This window comes from Dendrobates tinctorius, unplaced genomic scaffold (genome assembly GCF_039654945.1).
Source record: "Dendrobates tinctorius isolate UK_male_01 unplaced genomic scaffold, ASM3965494v1 ptg000054l, whole genome shotgun sequence".
Classification (NCBI taxonomy): Eukaryota; Metazoa; Chordata; class Amphibia; order Anura; family Dendrobatidae; genus Dendrobates; species Dendrobates tinctorius.
Genome location: NW_027361722.1, coordinates 17,776,432 through 17,799,567, shown reverse-complemented (window position 1 = coordinate 17,799,567; position 23,136 = coordinate 17,776,432). Strand labels below are relative to the sequence as shown.

Here is a 23,136-nt window from a genome sequence, read left to right as displayed (position 1 = left end):
AACTTAGTACTGCCATATAGTGCTCAATATGCAACGCTATAAATAATGGCCTATATGGTGTCATGGGCACGTTTTGAAGTTGGGGCGCATGATCGTCGATTGCCCCTTCAGGCCATTGTAAATACAGCAAAGAATATGAAGGGTTAAAAATAAGCAAAAAGTGACTGCAGGAAATTCAGGAAAACCGCTGCACGTCCTTTACATTCTGATTTGAAACCAGAAATTGGCAGGAATGCCCGGCTGCTGGCACGGTGCGGTGCCAAGTCAGAAGGGGGCAAGACGTATCCTCTCAGGCCAACGATGGCAGAGATCTCCGCAGCCAAAGAATCTACTGCTGGAGGGAGACAGAAGGCCCATCCTGCTGGCTGGTGTCTACCGGCAGGTTAAAGGGTCCCTCTAAATGAGACCTGGCACCGAGGACGACAGCGCCTGTGCTCTCCAATACTGGAAGGAAATTATTCTCCGTGCACTGAACGCAGCTCTGCTGCAAGTCATTAGTGATGAGATGAACATAACAATCTGGCATTTACCACTTGGGGGAGAGGGGTGTAAAATACCAAAGCAAATGAACTGCAACTTTTCGGTACATGAAGGATAATTTGGCTCATGGTGGTGTAAGGTAGGAGGCTCACCATCACATATAGTTATAGAATCAATGCTTCTTCATATCTGTCCTATTCTAGTTGTATTATACTCCAGAGCAGCACTCACTATTGGTGCAGTCACTGTGTACATACATTACATTACTAATCCTGAGTTACATCCTGCATTACACCCCAGAGCTGCACTCAGTATTCTGCTGGTGCAGTCACTGTACATACATTACATTACTGATCCTGAGTTACATCCTGTATTATACTCCAGAGCTGCACTCACTATTCTGCTGGTACAGTCACTGTGTACATACATTACATTACTAATCCTGAGTTACATCCTGCATTACACCCCAGAGCTGCACTCACTATTCTGCTGGTGCAGTCACTGTACATACATTACATTACTGATCCTGAGTTACATCCTGTATTATACTCCAGAGCTGCACTCACTATTCTGCTGGTGCAGTCACTGTGTACATACATTACATTACTGATCCTGAGTTACATCCTGTATTATACTCCAGAGCTGTACTCACTATTCTGCTGGTGCAGTCACTGTGTATATACATTATATTACTGATCCTGAGTTACATCCTGTGTTATACCCCAGAGCTGCACTCACTATTCTGCTGGTGCAATCACTGTGTACATACATTACTGATCCTGAGTTACATCCTGTATTATACTCCAGAGCTGCACTCACTATTCTGCTGGTGCAGTCACTGTGTACATACATTACATTATTGATCCTGAGTTACATCCTGTATTATACTCCAGAGCTGCACTCACTATTCTGCTGGTGCAGTCACTGTGTATATACATTACATTACTGATCCTGAGTTACATCCTGTATTATACCCCAGAGCTGCACTCACTATTCTGCTGGTGCAATCACTGTGTACATACATTACTGATCCTGAGTTACATCCTGTATTATACTCCAGAGCTGCACTCACTATTCTGCTGGTGCAGTCACTGTGTACATACATTACATTATTGATCCTGAGTTACATCCTGTATTATACTCCAGAGCTGCACTCACTATTCTGCTGGTGCAGTCACTGTGTATATACATTACATTACTGATCCTGAGTTACATCCTGTATTATACCCCAGAGCTGCACTCACTATTCTGCTGGTGCAATCACTGTGTACATACATTACTGATCCTGAGTTACATCCTGTATTATACCACAGAGCTGCACTCACTATTCTGCTGGTACAGTCACTGTGTACATACATTACATTACTGATCCTGCGTTACATCCTGTATTATACCACAGAGCTGCACTCACTATTCTGCTGGTGCAGTCACTGTGTACATACATTACTGATCCTGAGTTACATCCTGTATTATACTCCAGAGCTGCACTCACTATTCTGCTGGTGCAGTCACTGTGTACATACATTACATTATTGATCCTGAGTTACATCCTGTATTATACTCCAGAGCTGCACTCACTATTCTGCTGGTGCAGTCACTGTGTATATACATTACATTACTGATCCTGAGTTACATCCTGTATTATACCCCAGAGCTGCACTCACTATTCTGCTGGTGCAATCACTGTGTACATACATTACTGATCCTGAGTTACATCCTGTATTATACCACAGAGCTGCACTCACTATTCTGCTGGTGCAGTCACTGTGTGCATACATTACATTACTGATCCTGTGTTACATCCTGTATTATACCCCAGAGCTGCAGTCACTATTCTGCTGGAGCAGTCACTGTGTACATATATTACATTACTGATCCTGAGTTACATCCTGTATTATACCCCAGAGCTGCACTCACTATTCTGCTGGTGCAGTCACTGTGTACATACATTACATTGCTGATCCTGAGTTACATCCTGTATTATACCCCAGAGCTGCACTCACTATTCTGCTGGTGCAGTCAGTGTGTACAGTATATACTGATTCCCCCACAGCCCTTTCTCCCGGCTGTGCGGTGATTTCTGGTGACGGTTGAGGCCCCTCCACTCTCTCCGTGAACATAAAACAAATAATTACAGCGGGGAGTCTCGGTAATGAGAGGTTAAGTGATGTGCAGATGCTTTAATTAGAAAATTGTCTGGGACAAATCAGAGGGAAAGAGACGACTGTAAGTGAGACCAGTGTTAGAGCGCTTCTCAAATTGTTATAAATAAAGTTTATTGAATTGAATGGCTCATGGGCCCTATGTGATGGTGATTATTTCCTGCATTAAGTCCGGTCCTGGAGACCATATAACCAAACAGGACTTATTACATGAGGTGCAGTGCGGACGAGTCAGTAAACTGTATTGTAAAATCACATTTTATTTATTACATTTTATGTATATATGTAGTTGCCTTGTAATGTTTTCATTTCCTGTTCTGTCCAGATGTCACCAGATCCCAGAACTCCAAGCGGTGGAAGTTCACCGACCGCCATATTGGGACTCCCAAGTAATGGGTGTCTCAATATGGAAACTGCTGCTGGTACCAACCGATTGCGCGGTACCACCAGCGGAACACCGTCACACTGCGCTTGTGCGAATTCCGCGCAGGCGCAGTGAATCATTCAGCTGATCCCGGCGGCAGATGCGTGACGTGTCTACAGGCGGAGGAAGCCGGTCACATTAAAGGGATTTTCCCACGAACGAAAGTTCATTGTAAAAATTGTCTGTGTCTGACCGTGTACGGAGCATACCACATCTCCTGGGCAGGGGAGGAAGCAAAAGACAATGCTGACATTACAGCAGGGGATCACAGAGGATTCATTTTGTGAGGTAAAATATTTCACTGACTGTTTTTAAACAATATTTTACCTCACAAAATGAATCCTCTGCGATCTCCTGCTATAATGTCAGTATTGTCTTTTGCTTCCTCCCCTGCCCAGGAGCTGTGGTATGTTCTGTACACGGTCAGACACAGGGGTGAGAGAGACAGAGCACAGGGGGAGACAGCTCAAACGGGACAGCACATGAGGGGAGAACACAGCACAGGAAGAAGAGAGACAGCAGACAAGGGGGACAGCACATGGGGTAGAGAGGTCAAAGAAGAGAGCGCAGACGGGAGAAGTCAGCACATGGGGTAAGAGAGAGTGGATAGGTGGGTGAGCACATGGGGGGGGATTCTCAACGCTGCAAACCCTGCCCCCATCGTGACATTACCACCCTCCCGATGTGATAGCATCCGGCCTCCATCTAGTATGATATAATCAGCAAGTATACAAAATGAGAGATAGATAGATACGGGCACTGTGGCCGGGGTATAATACGGGCACTGTGGCCGGGGTGTAATACGGGCACTGTGGCCGGGGTATAATACGGGCACTGTGGCCGGGGTGTAATACGGGCACTGTGGCCGGGGTATTATACGGGCACTGTGGCCGGGGTATTATACGGGCACTGTGGCCGGGGTATTATACGGGCACTGTGGCCGGGGTATAATACGGGCACTGTGGCCGGGGTATTATACGGGCACTGTGGCCGGGGTATTATACGGGCACTGTGGCCGGGGTGTAATACGGGCACTGTGGCCGGGGTGTAATACGGGCACTGTGGCCGGGGTATTATACGGGCACTGTGGCCGGGGTATAATACGGGCACTGTGGCCGGGGTGTAATACGGGCACTGTGGCCGGGGTGTAATAAGGGCACTGTGGCCGGGGTATAATAAGGGCACTGTGGCCGGGGTGTAATACGGGCACTGTGGCCGGGGTATAATACGGGCACTGTGGCCGGGGTATAATACTGGCACTGTGGCCGGGGTATAATACGGGCACTGTGGCCGGGGTATAATAAGGGCACTGTGGCCGGGGTGTAATACGGGCACTGTGGCCGGGGTATAATACGGGCACTGTGGCCGGGGTGTAATACGGACACTGTGGCCGGGGTGTAATACGGGCACTGTGGCCGGGGTGTAATAAGGGCACTGTGGCCGGGGTGTAATACGGGCACTGTGGCCGGGGTATAATACGGGCACTGTGGCCGGGGTATAATACGGGCACTGTGGCCGGGGTATAATACGGGCACTGTGGCCGGGGTATAATAAGGGCACTGTGGCCGGGGTGTAATAAGGGCACTGTGGCCGGGGTGTAATACGGGCACTGTGGCCGGGGTGTAATACGGGCACTGTGGCCGGGGTATAATACGGGCACTGTGGCCGGGGTATAATACGGGCACTGTGGCCGGGGTATAATACGGGCACTGTGGCCGGGGTATAATACGGGCACTGTGGCCGGGGTATAATACGGGCACTGTGGCCGGGGTATAATAAGGGCACTGTGGCCGGGGTGTAATAAGGGCACTGTGGCCGGGGTGTAATACGGGCACTGTGGCCGGGGTGTAATACGGGCACTGTGGCCGGGGTGTAATAAGGGCACTGTGGCCGGGGTATAATACGGGCACTGTGGCCGGGGTATAATACGGGCACTGTGGCCGGGGTATAATACGGGCACTGTGGCCGGGGTATAATAAGGGCACTGTGGCCGGGGTGTAATACGGGCACTGTGGCCGGGGTATAATACGGGCACTGTGGCCGGGGTATAATACGGGCACTGTGGCTGGGGTGTAATACGGGCACTGTGGCCGGGGTATAATAAGGGCACTGTGGCCGGGGTGTAATACGGGCACTGTGGCCGGGGTATAATACGGGCACTGTGGCCGGGGTATAATAAGGGCACTGTGGCCGGGGTGTAATAAGGGCACTGTGGCCGGGGTATAATACGGGCACTGTGGCCGGGGTATAATACGGGCACTGTAGCCGGGGTATAATAAGGGCACTGTGGCCGGGGTGTAATACGGCCACTGTAGCCGGGGTATAATAAGGGCACTGTGGCCGGGGTATAATACGGGCACTGTGGCCGGGGTATAATACGGGCACTGTGGCTGGGGTATAATAAGGGCACTGTAGCCGGGGTATAATACGGGCACTGTGGCCGGGGTATAATACGGGCACTGTGGCTGGGGTATAATAAGGGCACTGTAGCCGGGGTATAATAAGGGCACTGTGGCCGGGGTATAATAAGGGCACTGTGGCCGGGGTATAATACGGGCACTGTGGCCGGGGTATAATACGGGCACTGTGGCCGGGGTATAATACGGGCACTGTAGCCGGGGTATAATACGGGCACTGTGGCCGGGGTGTAATACGGCCACTGTAGCCGGGGTATAATAAGGGCACTGTGGCCGGGGTAAAATACGGGCACTGTGGCCGGGGTATAATACGGGCACTGTGGCTGGGGTATAATAAGGGCACTGTGGCCGGGGTATAATACGTGCACTGTTGCCGGGGTGTAATACGGCCACTGTAGCCGGGGTATAATAAGGGCACTGTGGCCGGGGTATAATACGGGCACTGTGGCCGGGGTATAATACGGGCACTGTGGCTGGGGCATAATAAGGGCACTGTGGCCGGGGTATAATACGGGCACTGTGGCCGGGGTGTAATACGGGCACTGTGGCCGGGGTATAATAAGGGCACTGTGGCCGGGGTATAATACGGGCACTGTGGCCAGGGTATAATACGGGCACTGTGGCTGGGGTGTAATAAGGGCACTGTGGCCGGGGTGTAATACGGGCACTGTGGCCGGGGTGTAATATGGGCACTGTGGCCGGGGTGTAATAAGGGCACTGTGGCCGGGGTATAATACGGGCACTGTGGCCGGGGTATAATACGGGCACTGTGGCCGGGGTATAATAAGGGCACTGTGGCCGGGGTATAATACGGGCACTGTGGCCGGGGTATAATAAGGGCACTGTGGCCGGGGTATAATACGGGCACTGTGGCCGGGGTGTAATACGGGCACTGTGGCCGGGGTGTAATACGGACACTGTGGCCGGGGTGTAATACGGGCACTGTGGCCGGGGTGTAATACGGGCACTGTGGCCGGGGTGTAATAAGGGCACTGTGGCCGGGGTGTAATACGGGCACTGTGGCCGGGGTGTAATACGGGCACTGTGGCCGGGGTATAATACGGGCACTGTGGCCGGGGTATAATACGGGCACTTGGCTCCTGTCTCACAAGGGCCACAATTGGTGTCCATAGTTGAAGTCTATGACCGCAGAGAGTGATGAGTCTTCCGGAGGGGTTTCTTCTCTGTCTCTCAGGTGTGATGCTGCAGCACCTCTTTGTCGGGTGACTATGGTTTTATAGAGTTTGGGCCCCCAGCTGTCCCCCCTCCCCCGCCTGTCTGCAATTTTCATGCTTTCCTTTTATGTCTTGGTTTCTCTGTGTCTGCACTAAAGAAAAGTCACAAAAAGTTGTGCAAAAGCAACAGATGTCAGCACCAAGAGCAAAGTCAGTAGTCTCCCACCTGGGGGATGCCAGCTGTTCAAAAAAACTACAACTCCCAGGATGCCGAGACCATTGGGGCCATATGTAAGCAAAAAGGGGAGTTTCCATAGATAAAATTATTCATAAATTATCTGTAATTATTAAGAATGTGGTGTTTCTTGTGTTGGCATCAAAGCTGAGCGAAAAGGGGGCTGGCTGATTTCCCATTTTAATAGCTAAGCCATTCCCCTTCTCTAGTTTATTCATGGAGGTAACAGAGGGCAGAGAAGGGGGATTCCTTAGGCTGCATAAATAAAAAGTCAGTCAACCTTTTCAGTCTATACATCATCTATGATAGAGAAGGGGGCTGGCTTGGCTATTAATTTAATGGTCAGCTACATCCCTCCTTTGTCTAAACATCTGCTGTACCATAGACGGGGACTGACTTAGTTGATGAAATAAAAAGTTAGCCAGCCCCCTTTTACTTCTATACATCAACTGTTTCTTAAAAGGGGGCTGGCTTAGCTGTTGAAATAAAATGTCAATCAGCCCAATTCTGGATCTGTACTTCAGCAATTATAAATAAGTGGGCTAGCTAAGCTGTAGCGATAAAGTCAGCCAGCCCCCTTCCAGTTTTATACATTCAAGGTCTCAGAGAAAGGGTCTTGTTTAGCTTTTGAAAGAAAATGTCAGCCAGTCCCCTCCTCTGTCTATTGATTGACTGTAAGAGAAAAAAGGGCTGGATTAGCTATCAAAATAGAAAGTCCGACAGACCCCCTCAGTATACATATATACTGTAATTTATATTAGGGCCTGAGTTACTTGTTGAAATAAAAAGGCAGCCAGCCCCCTTCTCTGCTTTTCCATCAGCTATAACAGAGGTGGGGGCTGGCTTAGGTGTTGATATAAAAAGCCTAATTTAGGATCAAACAAAAGTAAATACCAAATGTGCAGAAAAGTGGTTGGAATATGGTCCGAACACCCACAAGGTAATACTAATTTTCTGTTGGCAGTCACCACTAGGGGGAGCTCACTAGCTTGGTGCATACTGCTTATGTAATGTAAGCTCCTAGGCTCCCTCTGCTGGTCTTTGAAGGTAACCAGAATCTTATTTTTTACCTTCATGTCTACTCTGGAGATTTGGACATCTGCAATAATATACTAGAGATTTAATAACGTGGAGCGGAGGAATGCTCGATTCTCTCAGGAGAGCGATCGCACAGTCCCCATATAAACACGCACTCATTACTGATACAACAGGGATGACACCTGCCATTATTAATCTGATGTGTCTGGGCCCCTGAGAAACACAAAGTATCAACGAGGACAATAGCAAAGCATCCATTAAATCACATGTACACGTAACACTGCGCACATTTATGGGTCACCCTGTGAGAGAGGGAGGCACAGATACATGGATGTAAGCAGAGCTGAATCTGTCATTTATCTCGTGGAGGCTCATGGAGGCTTAATGGAAAAAAGAACAAAATCTTAAGTATCATCTATTTATTATCTATTTTACTTGTCTGTATAGCACCATTGATTCCATAGCTATCATCACTGTCCCCATTGGGGCTCACAATCTAGATTCCCTATCAGTTTGTCTTTGGAGTGTGGGAGGAAACTAGAGAACCCAGAGGAAACCCCTCAAACAAAATGCAGATGTCATCCTTGGTGGGATTTTAACCAAAGACACAATGCTAACCACATAATAATAATAATAATAATAATAACCTTTATTTTTATATAGCGCTAACATATTCCGCAGCGCTTTACAGTTTGCACACATCATCATCACTGTCCCCAATGGGGCTCACAATCTAAATTCCCTATCAGTATGTCTTTGGAGTGTGGGAGGAAACCGGAGTGCCCGGAGGAAACCCACGCAAACACGGGGAGAACATACAAACTCCTTAACCACCGAGCTGCCCTATTATCATCCCATCCATCTATCCATCCTCCCATCTTCCTATCTCTTCATCCATCCTCCCATCCATCCATCCATCCATCCATCCTCCAATCCATCCATCCATCCATCCTCCCATCCATCCTCCCATCCATCCATCCATCTATCCTCCCATCCTCCAAACCTTCCATCATCCCATCCATTCTTCCTTTTCCCATCCATCCATTCTCCCAGACATCCAAACATCCATCCTTCCATCCATCATCCCATCCTCCAATCCATCCTCCCATCCATTAATTTATCCATCCTCCCATCCAACCATCCATCCATCCATCCATCCTCCCATCCAACCATCCATCCTCCCATGCATCCATCCATCCATCCATCCATCCTCCCATCCATCCATCCATCCATCCATCCTCCCATCCAACCATCCAACCATCCATCCATCCATCCATCCATCCATCCTCCCATCCATCCATCCATCCATCCTCCCATCCAACCATCTATCCTCCCTCCCATCCATCCTCCCATCCATCCATCCTCCCATCCTCCAAACCTTCCATCCTCCCATCCATTCTTCCTTTTCCCATCCATCCATTCTCCCAGACATCCAAACATCCATCCTTCCATCCATCATCCCATCCGCCAATCCATCCTCCCATCCATTAATTTATCCATCCTCCCATCCACCCATCCATCCTCCCATCCACCCATCCATCCATCCTCCCAACCTTCCATCTTCCCATCCATCCATCCTCCCACCCATCCATTCTCCCACCCATCCATCCTCCCATCCATCCATCCTCCAATCCACCCTCCCATCCATCCATCCTCCCATCCATCCATCCATCCTTCCATCCTCCCATCCTCCTACCCATCCATCCATCCTTCCATCATCCTACCCATCCATCTTCCCATCCATCCTCCCATCCATCCATTCTTCCATCCATCCATTCTTCCATCCTCCCATCCATCCATCCATCCTCCCAACCTTCCATCCTCCCATCCATCATCCCATCCATCCTCCCAACCTTCCATCCTCCCATCCATCCTCCCATCCATCCTCCCAACCTTCCATCCTCCCATCCATCCATCCATCCTCCCAACCTTCCATCCATCCTACCAACCTTCCATCCTCCCATCCATCCATTCATCCATTTTCCCATCCATCCATATTCCCACCCATTTTTCCTTTTCCCCTCCTCCATTCTCCCAGTCATCCATACATCCATCATCCCATCCATTCATCCTTCCATCCATTCATCCATCCATCCATCCATCCTCCCACCCATCCTTCCTTTTCCCATCCATCCATCCATCCTCCCATACTACCAACCACCCATCCATCCTCCCATCCATCCATCCATCCATCCATCCTCCCATCCTCCAATTCATCCTCCCATCTATTAATTTATCCATCCATCCTCCCATCCATCCTCCCATCCATCCATCCATCCATCACCTAAATGTGATTGCATCTCTCCTGTGGGCTAGTGTGAGTGCAGATGCCCCATGCAGGCTCATCGGCTATGAGAAGTAGAACCTTCTTAGATGCCATCTCTCCATGGGTGGTAAGGCAGCAGGATTGTGCCAAGCCTTCCGCCAATGTGCAGGAACGTGGCCCTACATTACATCACATAGGACGGGCGGCACCATTGGCATGGGCGCGATCCTCGACAGATTTTTAAACTGAAAACAAATCTCTTGTTCCCCAGATGGGTTTTTCATAGAAAGTAGGGATTTCTGCCAACATTTGGCATCTGGGAGCCTGTTCCACAGCCTGAGCCCGGGACCCAAGCGTGTGATCCAGGGCCATCTACTTTCTTCTAATGGAGGATTACATGGACCCTGGGAATTTGGAGTAAGATCTCAAGAACATAACATGGGGGTCCGGCTTTACTCCGCGTTGAACCAATGCCTTCAGCTTTCCTGTTTTTTGCATTTCCTCTGCAGAGATGCCCGACACCGAGCAGCTGAGAGTTGATTGACAGCAGCAGATACTGCAAATCCACTAAATATACAGCAGCAGCAGCAGCTGAACACCACTCTCCAGAGGATGGGGGAATGGCTGAGCAGACTTAACCCTGTATGGCACTGCGGAGCAAAATGCAAACACCTATAAGCACCCCCTATCAGGGATGGGCATACCATTGGTGCAACCTGCGTATCCGCACAGGGACCCAAGGGGGAAGGGGGAACATTTCCACCTTCAAAACAGGTGCAATTATGCATTACATTGAGGCTATTGAACTGCAGATGGCCCATATATTGTTCTTGTACAGGAGACCTTATATGTCTGTGTCCACCATTGCCCCCTTTGTACGCCAAAACTGTGCCTACATCCCTGAGAGTCAAGTCAGCCCCTTACACATTCACTAACCCAAGATATGAAGAAGCCCTTGTCCTCCCCAGAGTGGCCCCGACACTGCTCTGACTGGTGATGGTCACGTATGATTTTACTTGGGACCAGGGGGAAAATGAGCTTCTTCTAGACAATCTTACAGCACCACAGATCCCAGCAACTGAGGTGCAATAGGTGCTGGGACTGGTGGCCACTGGTGTAAGATGCCACATAGACTTCTATCGTACAGCCGGGTATTCCAATAATGCAGTGATCCAGTGTGGGCAACCACGTCAAGGCGACTTTTCAGGGAAACAACTGATGGGGCACAGCTATAAGGGGTGCAGAAGGTAGCAGCTGCCCCCAGCCGGAGGAAACACAATGGCTCATACCATACCCATCCATCCTTCCATTCAACCATCCATCCATCCATCCAACCCATAAATGGAGCCAAACTCACCCAACATTGAAGCACCATATGGCAGCACATGGGGTGCTGATACATACCCATGTGTGTGGACCCAATAATAACCCAAATACATTATTTTCTCATGGAAAAGAGTGAGAAACGAGAATGAGAGCAACAGGTGCTGTAAATCTCCTGCCGTCGTCTTCAGGCTAATAGCAGGAGACCATCCTGAAGCCATAGACGTCTGGCGCTCTTCGTGCCGACACATGTCATGGCTGGAAACCGTTCCAAAAAATTGGAATAATCAGAAATTTCTATAATCCCCATAACCTTGTGTTTGTGCTGAAAGAAAACCCTGAGCCTCCTCTTATTCTGCGGCACCCATAGATCCGGCATGTAGATAGTGGACATCTCATTTGCCTCATCATAAGGACTCAAGGTTGGTGGTGGTCACTTGAATTAGTCACGCGTTTTCTTCTCTGCGCATGCACAAATAACGGAGATTCTGCTCCTACACATGCGCAAAAGAGAGCACATAAATATGTTGTCAGGATCCTGACAGCGCCGCCGTTCAGCCCTCGCTGAGCAGGGACTCACCAGTACTGTAGGGGTCCCGGGGACAGTAACAGCTGGAAAGTACAGACGCACAGGACCTGAACGCTGAAGTATTAGCAAGCAGGCACGGGACCTACGGTCATGTGGTCACAAGGGAGCGGGGCTTAGCGTCCTGCTTAGGCTACTTTCACACTAGCGTCGTGCGACGCACGTCGCAAAGCGTTGTTTTGAAGAAAAAATGCATCCTTCAAAGTTGCCCGCAGGATGCGTTTTTTCTCCATAGACTTACATTTGCGATGTATTGCGACGCATTGCCACACGTCACATCTGTCATGCGACGGATGAGTCGTGTTTTGGCGGCCGCGACGCACACAGAAACATTACATGTAACTTTTTTTGTGCGTCGTCTCCGCCATTTTCGACCGCGCATGCGCGGCCGAAACTCCACCCCCTCCTCCCCGGACATCACAATGGGGCAGCGGATGAGTTGTAAAACTGCATCTGCTGCCCCCGTTTTGCACAACTTTCACAATGTGCGACGGTACGTCGCCCCGACGCAGGGCGACGGCCGTCGCACGACGCTAGTATGAAAGTAGCCTTACTGAGATGGAAGAACACTCAGAGTCGGGCAAACCAGAGATCATACACAATACGGGCGAACGAGGTACAGGAGGGACAAGCAGATGGGAGGTCAGACGAAGCCAAAGGTCATACACAAGAGTGCGGTGCGGTACAAAAGGGATGAGCAGAGAGCAGTCACAAGCAGAGAGTCATTCACGAGAGGGCGGTGCGGTACAAGAGGGACAGGCAGAACTCGTAACAGGAACAGAACCGGATCACAACCAAACAAGCAACAAGTTATCAGGCACAAGGCACACGTATACAAGAGGTCACTTAACTCAGCCGAGGGCAGGAGTATAACTGACACCGGACCTAGATCCAGTGACCATTAAATAGCCGCCCTCTGCCAGAGAGAGGCAGAAACAATTAACCCCCTGTCTGACCAGGACGGGCCAAAGCAAAACCCCGTCATGGATCATGACATACTGTATGTGACCACGGCCTTCTTGAAGGCCATAGTGGACGTTGTATCAACTGTTTGCACCCTAGATCCATGGGGCTGAGAACTGGGATCATGTGATAAGAACTGTATGATTGAAACATGTAACAATTGTCCGTTTGTTAGGCAATCCCTGCATATGTTGCGCCTGTCGAACAGCCGTGGGGACCCAATCATATTTTTTGAGCACGCCGAAGACACTCTTTTAGCACCCGAGCATGCTCAGATAACACCTTATCCCAGAACGCTCGCTCATCACTAGTCTCCAACCTTTGTCCCTCCGGAGCTGGTGATCCACTGACCATTGCGTTCATGATTTTCCATGGCCTCGATTATTCTCTACAGACCCCCCTCTGCCCCTTCACTTTACAATCATGACAGCTACATTTTTTGGATACATTTCCTTTTCTTAAAAAAAAAAAAAAGAAAATTAACAATGGTTAAGAAAACATCTGTAAGACATCTCAACTCGTTGAGGCCAATTGCCCGGGAACAAAAAAAAAGAAGAAATCTCGAGACGTTTCTGAGACCATTTGCCGGTGAATTTTTGGATTTTGGTGCCCTGTTGGTGATGATGGGCTAAAATCACAGACATCGAGTTAGTATTACATTTTACTATTTTCCAAAAGAACCTTCCAAAAGGAGTCCCCACTATAGATGCCTAAAGTGAAGGATCATTTCTTTGCTCTCTCAGAGCCAACAACCGATGGGTCTTTCCCCCCGACCGACTGCAAATTTTTGAGAATGTTTTCGAATCACACCATCTTTTGGATCTCTTGTGGTTCTAGATTGTGAACTTAGTTTGGTTCGGGCACATTTTTTCCCTGACTTCTCTCACCAGGAACATCACATGGAAACATAAAAGTCAACGTAAAGGGATTGTGCTGCCCTTTGTTAAGCCGTCTTCCCAACAAACTGCACCGTTCTCACCTTCCCTGGGTCTACAGGTGAGTGTCTTCCGCTGCTCACAGTGTCTGTCATTGGCTCTGGTTTCCATCTACAAGAACAGAGCCGCTGAGCTCACTGATTGACATCAGTACCACAGCCAATGACAGACACCGGGAGCCGCGGCGGAGACTCACCAGTGGACCCTGGGAGGGTGAGTAAAGTTTCTTGGCGCAGAACATTATCTGAAATGGGACAACCCCTGTAAGATGTCCGATTCCTCCAAATTACTGGTTTGCTCTACTAGGTGTCTCTTCCGTTATGGAGGACCTCTTCCTGATTTATCAAGGGTGGACAATATCCAAAAATGTTAACAAGACAACCTCCTCCCGGTTGGACCACTATGCCCAACAGAGTTGAAAACTTTTTTACAAAAAAACAAACTGGTCTCTTGGTTTATGAGGGTCTTTTACTCAGAGGCTTAACTATAGCAAGTGCAGAGGTTGCAGTTTCGCCCTGGCCATGAAGAATTGGGGGGGATACAGAAGTCCCCTTACCATTAAAGACTCATGATAGTTGGCGGGCCCCGTTGAAGGTTTTGCATTGGGGTACACGAGGTTCAATTTACACTATGATGTCCTTGCGTGCAGAAGAAGTTAAGACCTACCCACTAAAAAAAAGCGTCCAAGATTCTCCAAACTACGCAAGTCCTACACACCGAGAAATATCATGGTTGGTCTTAGAGCATCTTCCAAAATGAAAAATTAACAATCAGGACTGATATGACCATCACACATAGAGCCCCTGCAGACTGCAGAAGAGCACACGTAGGGCAGACGTAGAATTTTTTTGGTCCACGCCAAAGGATACAATAATTCCACGGTGCTCTCGAAACAACTCCGTCAAAACAAAACCTACGAAATACCAAGCCACAATACAAATCTGACGTCTTTAAACATTGTTGTTGTTTTTTTTTGGAGTAGGGGAGATCAGTAATATTCGGATCAGTTTTACTCGCTGCTTTTTGGAAACTAAGAATAGAGGAAGCAACGAGTGACATCCTGCGCCAAACTTAGCTGAAAGTGATCACCTCGGATAATGGAACGCGTTCGCTTCTACGGTTTTGTTTTTTGAAAATTCCGTCTGTGCTTCTCACAGTTCCCCGGGATATGTCTCTACCTGCAGAGGGAATAGTAATGCGCCGTCGAATACTGCTTAAATCCCTCTGCAGGTAGAGATATACTAGCATGGGACTTATCCCCGAGAGACCACTTCATTTACTCGCGGCCGCGCGACCAGAAGCCGCAATAATGAAGAACCACTTTAGGAACCACAAACCGAAATGATTGCATTTAGTGCTCTACGCCGGAGCTAGTAGTCCCTAAAGGAATGCCTATAAATGAGGTGTAAGATAACGGGTAAAACCTCAACAACAAGCCGCGTTTTTTATATATATATAGTCCAAAAAGTTCCAAATTTTGGAATCCAGTTTTCTTTAAAAATTGGTTTCCAATTTCGACACCACATTTTTGGGGGGGCCAGTGTTCCCAAAATATCAACCGGCCTTGATGACAGCAGCAGTAGATATTTAATAATAATAATAATAATAATAATAATAATAATAATAATAAAAAATTTAAAAATTGACAGTTACATATCGAGAAAAAATGCGACTTGTGCAAAATTTCCACCTCTGATTTTTTCAGCAGCAGCTGAACTCCGCACATGTCAGCTCCACCAGTGACTCTCGTGATGGGCTTCTCTCTTACAATAAGACCTTATGCTGCACCAATGAGATCGGTGGTGACAACGACATTGATTCACAGCGTGGGGTCTGGAACACTGGAGAAGGAAATCTAATCTTCTTAAAAAAAAAAAATAGAAACTCAGAAACTCATACCACACAACTCTGCTTCTATCCGGATCACTCCCTCCATATAGAACCAGAATATATATATATATATATATATATATATATATATATATATATATAAAAGACTTAAGGACTTTCCAAAAAAGTTTACACACCCCTCATATTAATCGGGGAATTTCACTACCTGCATAGTTAGACAGTTATTGATACATTGTTGCCTTTGATAAATCACTGGTACATTTTGGTTTTTTTTGCCTTGAACAATCATTGACACATTTTTTTGGTTCCGAACAGTAATTGATACAATTGTTGCCCTGGCAACCAACGCGATATAGTTTTTTTAAAAAGAATGTTTCCTTCTAAGACAATTCTTTTCAACACATTAAAAAGGGGGCCGGGATAACTTTCTTTCCCTCTCACGGTGGTGATTAAATAAAAAGGTTCATGTTAGATAATATTGCGTCCAGATAAAAATAAATAATAACGACGGGAAGGAACAGGGCAAATAATATATATATATATATTTATAATTTAACCCAAATATTTTGAATCTGTGTTTTTTTTTTTTTCAGAAATTTTACCCAAATTTTTGCAGTGCAGATACTTTGGATCTGCGGTCGCGAAGGTAAAGCGAGGGTGTCCGGGCGCTGGCGAGCTGTCGCGTAGTGTCACCCATGTCATCGCTGGCCGCTGGTGTGTGTGTGAGCGCAGGAATCCAGCCGTAAGACCCCCCTTATCCTCCCCTCCCACAGCAAACAAGCTGCCAAAAGAAATCAGGAATGGAACTCTCTCTCTCTTACCTTCAGCTCCTCACCACAAGGGCTGATGCTTGAGACTGCATTGGTGGAAGTGGTGGAGAAGGGCAATGAGCAGTCAATGGCCACCAGAAAGGAGACTTGGCTTGCATTCCCCCCCCCTCGGCCCTTTAGTGTTGAAGACACTAGGACAACATCAAAGCAACTTTAGGGGGGACACTTTAGGGGCCTATTGTCTGACCGTGTTCAGATCTGCGCTTCTTGCGACTCCCCCTCTGGAAGCTTGGAGACTTGGTACGGCCCAGGCATTCATGCCAAGTAGCTTTCACACATGGAAGCTTGTCTCAAGCATTTGCTGACAAGCCACAAACAAGACATTCTCCCTCCCACTTTTTTTTTCTCTTCTTCCTCCTTCCACACCACCTCCCCCCTCTCCTCCTTCTCAGTCCTCCTCCTCCTCCTCCTCCTCCTTTCTTCTACATGCAAACCCAAAAAACTCCAGTGACAAACAGGGAATGCAAGCGAGAGCTGGTGCTGTGCAAGAATTGGCGCAAGGCACGTGTGTATATATATGTATGCACACACATGCATGCTCACACATGGGGGGGCCACAGCCAAAGGTGGGGGGAAGGGACCTCCTTTATCCCAGGAAAATGGCAGAAGACATGATCATTGTTATGATCAAGGGGCTCCGGGCTCCTAATTATGCTAAAATCCAAGAATAGGATTAGACGACCCGCCCGGTATCTCTTCCAACCAATGCCAGACCGGCGCTGTCTAGACCGGCGGCGCGCCAACCAAAGGAGTTATTGATACTTTCTACTAGAATATCCTATAATGGATACAATTAGCCACCTTCTTCCAAATAACAGGGGGGGGGATGATGGAAAAAGAGGGATTAAGAAGTAAAAATGGTTCTAACCAACTGACATCAGAAGATTCCGTTCCAGATTTTTAAATCTAAATTTTGAATTTTAATTGTTACATTTTTGAATTAATACTTTTTTTGAATTATTATTTTTTGTTATATATTTGTGGACATTTCCATATACTTGAGTTTATTTTGTCGTTTAAGTTTGTTTTATATATTTTTATTTATTGACATTATTTTGTGTCATCTCGGTTTTCCAATTATTCTTTCTTTCTTTTTTATTTATTGACCAATTTTTTTTTTATTTTGCCCTTAAGTTTGTATATATATTTTTTTATTTATTATTAATTGACACTATTTTGTCATCTCAGTTTTCCAAGTTTTTCTTTGTTTTTTTTTATTGACCAATTTTTTTTACATTTTTTTTAATTTTGCCCTTAAGTTTGTTTATATTTTTTTATTTATTATTGATTGACATTATTTTGTCATCTGTTTTCCAATTTTTTCTTTGTTTTTTTTAAATTATTTATTGCCCCATTTTTTTTTCTTTTTTATATTTTGCCCTTCAATTTTATTTTTTATTACTGTTCATTTATTTGCACTGATATATCATATTTTTTTTTAGCATTTGCATTTATTTTTACATTTACACTTTTTTTGTACTTTTTTTTTACATTAAATTTTGACACTTTTTTATTTCTTACTTTTTTCATATTTTTTTTACAATGCATTTGTAAGGTTATTTTTACATTTGTTTTCACATTTTTACATGTACGCTTCTTAATATTTTTCGTAGATTTTTTTTTTTTTTTAAATCACTTTTTTCTTTTAAATTCGCATTTTTTGGCCATTTTTTTACATCGTTGCTTAGTTTTACGTTTTTGATTAGAATTTTTTGATTGATGCAGTAGCGGCCTCGCGATATGATGTCATCCGGTAATCGGAAAAGTCGACGCATTGAATTAAAATGAAATGAAAGAGAAAGAAAGGGTTAAATATTGGCTGTATGAGAAATATTGATGTCTATGGAGGAGAGAGAAGCAGGAGACGGTGGTTTCAAAGGGCAGAGAATCGAATTATTGTGGGTAGATTACAGGCTGAACCTGGCGGGGGGGGGGGGGATATGGCGGAGGCGCTGGGATTTTCTCTGGTTTTGATGGGCTGCTGGGGGGGTGGGGGAACAGCCACAGATAATGTCAGACAGATAATGTCAGGTCTCGTGAAGGTCTCCAATTAATGTAAATCATTGAGTTATCCAGTTGTTAATAAATTGGCAGCCTAAATGTGAGAGATTGGGAAATTCCTTTAATCTGACATTCGATAATCCAGAAAATTTGGAAATCTGCCACTTTTGTTCGATAATAGGGATTCTCATAACATCAGAAGCAGAAATGGATAATCAGGGAATTCCTTGGATTTTTTTTAAAAAAAAGCTATGACAATCTGATAATCCTCCATAGGCACTCGTTACCTGTATTAATTGCACCTGTTTGAACTCGTTACCTGTATAAAAGACATCTGTCCACACATTCAATCACACTCCAACCTTTCCACCATGGCCAAGACCAAAGAGCTGCCTAAGGACACCAGGGACAAAATTGTAGACTTGCACAAGGCTAGGATGGGCTACAGGACAATAGGCAAAGAAAACCAAAAGCAAAACACAAAACAAATATCCTGGAATAAAAAAGTAAAAAAATATATTGCAAAAATTGCATGAAGGTAGTAATAATAGTAATAATAAGGGTATTTAGTTAACATAATTTTGATCAAAATTATGTTAACTAAATACCCTTATTATTACTATTATTACTACCTTCATGCAATTTTTGCAATATATTTTTTTACTTTTTTATTCCAGGATATTTGTTTTGTGTTTTGCTTTTGGTTTTCTCTGTGTAAAGGTCATGTGTTCATATGCAATTACATTTTGCATGCACATTAATTTACTTTTTCTGCTCAGACCCAGTTTCTCAGGACAATAGGCAAGCAGCTTGGTGAGAACTTGAAGGCAACAACTGTTGGCGCAATTATTAGTAAATAGAAAAAATACAAGATGACTGTCATTCTCCCTCGGTCTGAGGCTCCATGCAAGATCTCGCCTCGTCGGGTAAGGATGATTCTAAGAAAGGTCAGTAATCAGCCCAGAGCTACACAGGAGGACCTGGTCAATGACCCGAAGAGAGCTGGGACCACAGTCTCAAACATTACCATTAGTAACACACTACGCCGTCATAGATTAAAATCCTGCAGGGCACGCAAGTTCCAACTGCCCATGTCAGCACATGTCCAGGCCCGATTGAAGTTCACCAGTGACCATCTGGATGATCCAGATGAGACATGAGAGAAGGTCCTGTGCTCAGATGAGACCAAAATAGAACTTTTTGGTCTCAACTCCACTCACCGTCTTAGGAGGAAGAAGAAGAATGAGTACAACCCCAAGAACACCATTCCAACCATATAGCATGGAGGAGGAAACATCATACTTTGGAGGTGCTTTTCTGCAAACTGGACAGGATGACTGCACTGTGTTGAAGTGAGGATGGATGGGGTCATGAATAAAGAGATTTTGGCCAACAACCTCCTTCCCTCAGTAAGAGCACTGAAGATGGGTCCTAGTTGGGTCTTCCTGCATGACAATGGCCCGAAACACACAGACATGGCAACTAAGGAGTGGCTCCGTAAGAAGCATTTCAAGGTCCAGGAGTGGCCTAGCCAGTCTCCAGACCTGAACCCAATAGAAAATCTATGGAAGGAGCGGAAAGTCAATGTTGCCCAGAGACAGCCCTGAAACCTGAAACATCTGGAGAATATCTGTATGGAGGAGGGGGCCAAAATCCCTGCTGCAGTGTGTGTAAACCTGGTCAAGGACTACAGGAAACGTCTGACCTCTGTAATTACTCAAAGGTTTCTGGACCAAATATTAAGTTCTGTTTTTTATTGTATCAAATACTTATTTCATGTAATAAAATGCAGATTAATTATGTAAGAATCACACAATGTGATTTTCTGGTTTTATTTTTATATTCTGTCTCTCACAGGTGAAGTGTGGCTATCTATTATCTATCATGCCTCTTATCTCTAGTTATCTATCATTAGAGAGGGGCGAACCCGTGGATGTACGAGTCTGGCAGGTTATGCCGAACATTTAAAAAAGCGTTCGTTTCAGATACCAGAATGGTACCCGGACGCAAACCCGAACACGGACCCCATTTAGAATGGGGGTCTCTAACATCTGTTGGTTCCCACGCTGTCATCTGCGTGACAGTGTGGGAAACACCGGTTTTGATCGACGGTAACATCCTCACCGCAGGTCATAGCTCTGCGGTTCCCACGCTGTCAGATGAGTGTATAGGCCATCAGCTCAGACTGGCGGTAAAAAGGTTACTGCTATCACAGGCGTCAGCTGATAAAAGTACTACACCTGTTCTCTCTGATAGCAGCGAGAGCAGGCGAGGCTGATGAGAGTATTAATCAGCCGGCGCCTGTGCAATAAATAAATAAAGTAAAAAAAATTGCATGGGTTCCCCTCTATTTTTGATAACTAGCACAGGTAAAGCTGACAGCTGGGGGCTGCAGCCCCCAGCTGTCAGCTTTATGTTGGCTGGTTATCAAAAGTAAAGGTGTCCCAATGCTCTATTTTTTTAATTATTATTGTTTAAGATTAATGTTCTTGTTATGTATGTGTTATGCGTCAGGTCCCTGCAACTGCACAGCAGGGATCCAGAGCCTTGCATTCAGTGGTCTCCCATTCTCCATCGACCGCAGAGGAGCCTGCTCAGCAGTCCCGTTGTCATGCCCGTCATGCCCGCCATGTCTGTTATGCCGCATGACCCCTGGAGCAGTGTGTACGTACACCGAGCTATCATGCCAGCAATGTCTGGTATGCCGCATGACTCTTGGAGCGGTGTGCACGTGTACTGAATTCTCATGCCCGTTACGTCTCGTGCTGCAAGTTGCCTGGAGCGGTGTGCACGCGCGCCTTACCTCATGGCTGCACGCCGTTGCTAGGTAACCATCCGTCTCTGCTTTGATTCTGCAATCCTCTGTATTCCAGGAACCCCTGATCATGTGACCTTTCCTATGTTCCAGCGCTGTCTGATTCTGCAATCTTCTATGTATTCCTGGAACCCCTGATCATTTGACCGTTCCTAAGTTCCAGCACTGTCTGATTCTGCAATCCTCTATGTATTCCTGGAACCCTTGATCATGTGACCTTCTTTATGGTTCAGCCCAGTCTGATCTAGCAACGCTCTCTATGATCCTGGAGGATCTGAACCGGAAGTCCTTCCCTGATCCTGATCCGGAACTGCAGGTGCTATGGTGCTATATCATACCGCCCCTTCCTATGGTCGGGGCCTGAGTATCATGTTGCTTCCCTGCATGGCTGCTTGGTCTGCTCAGTCGCTCTCTGTATTCTGTGCCCCTGCACTCTGCTCTGTAGTGCGTCTCTGCACACGCTCTGTGCTTGTACTCTGCCTCCTGTCTCATGCCATGTCTTGTGTTGTCTCTCGTGCCATGTTTGTCCTTGCCTTGCAGTACTTACGCTGTTCTTTGCCTTTGCCTGTTTCGCCATGACTGGTCTTTGCTATTCTGAGCCTTGTAGTGCTTCTCATGTTTCTTGTCTCTGCCTGGTTTTCCGTACTCTGTCCTATGGTGCTCTCTTGCACATTTCCATGTCTAGTCTCAAGGCTCTGCCTTGACCCGGATCTGGGCTTCGGCCTATGCTCCGCTGCTAGATCCGCTCTCTGTCCTGAACCCTGACCCTGGCGTGCCCTCTGCATGCGCAGGACCTTGTCCTGAACTCTGTGTCTTGCCTCCGTTTTTCGTGCGCCCTTGCACCTCTCGTACTAGGCCTTGCCGTGCTGTCTCGCACGCGTGTCTGTCCTGTACCTTTGCCTAGCCCTGCCTTGTGGCTGCGTGCCGTCTTGCATGCGCCTGGTCGCTCCATGCCCGCCTGTTGTGCCTCAGCTGTGCCGCCCCTAGTCGTGCCCGCCTGTGTGCCTCAGCCATGCTCGCCGTCCAGTGCTATTGTGGTTTCCGCCTGTTTGTGCCTCAGCCGTGCCGCCTCTAGTTGTGCCCGCCTGCCGATGCCTACAGCCTGTACCGCCTGCCAGTGCCCCAGTCGTGGTTTCCGTGCTCCCTTGCACTCACGCTGTTTCTCGCACTGTGCGTTTTCGTGCTACACTTGCACAAGTCTTTCGCTTTTCTTGTTCTCTCCTGAACCTTGTCTCTCTGTCGTGTTCTGAGTTCTATGACCTGTCTTGTATCCTTGTCTTGCTAGTACCTTGCAGAGTACTCTGCTCTTTGCCTTGAACCCTGACCTTTGCGTGCCCCTCTGCACGCGCAGGACACCAGTCCTGACCTTCAAAGCCCAACGTGTTCCCTAGCACGTGTGGGACCCGCTGCTAACCTTGTACCCTGGCGTGCCCCCTAGCACGGCCAGGACCATTCTTTGTACCGTGCCCCTGGCGTGCCCTAGCACGCGCAGGACCTTGAATCTTAAATCCTGGCGGCTTCCTTAGCGCGCCGAGGACCTTGAACCCTGGTGTGTCCCTACACATGCACCCTGTCTTGTGCTTTGAACCCTGGTGTGTCCCTTACACACGCACCCTGCCTTGAACTTTGCCTTGG

General features: G+C 47.0%; 1 protein-coding gene across 1 annotated transcript in view; it reads right to left on the bottom strand.

Moving 5' to 3' along the window:
* Positions 1 to 16,822, bottom strand: part of BCL9 (BCL9 transcription coactivator) — a 187,098-nt gene extending 170,276 nt beyond the window's left edge. Inside the window, exon 1 of the mRNA XM_073577187.1 lies at positions 16,677 to 16,822. The gene's annotated coding sequence lies outside the window, so the exon portion shown is untranslated. The remainder of the gene's footprint in view (positions 1 to 16,676) is intronic.
* Between the last annotated feature and the right edge of the window lie 6,314 nt (positions 16,823 to 23,136).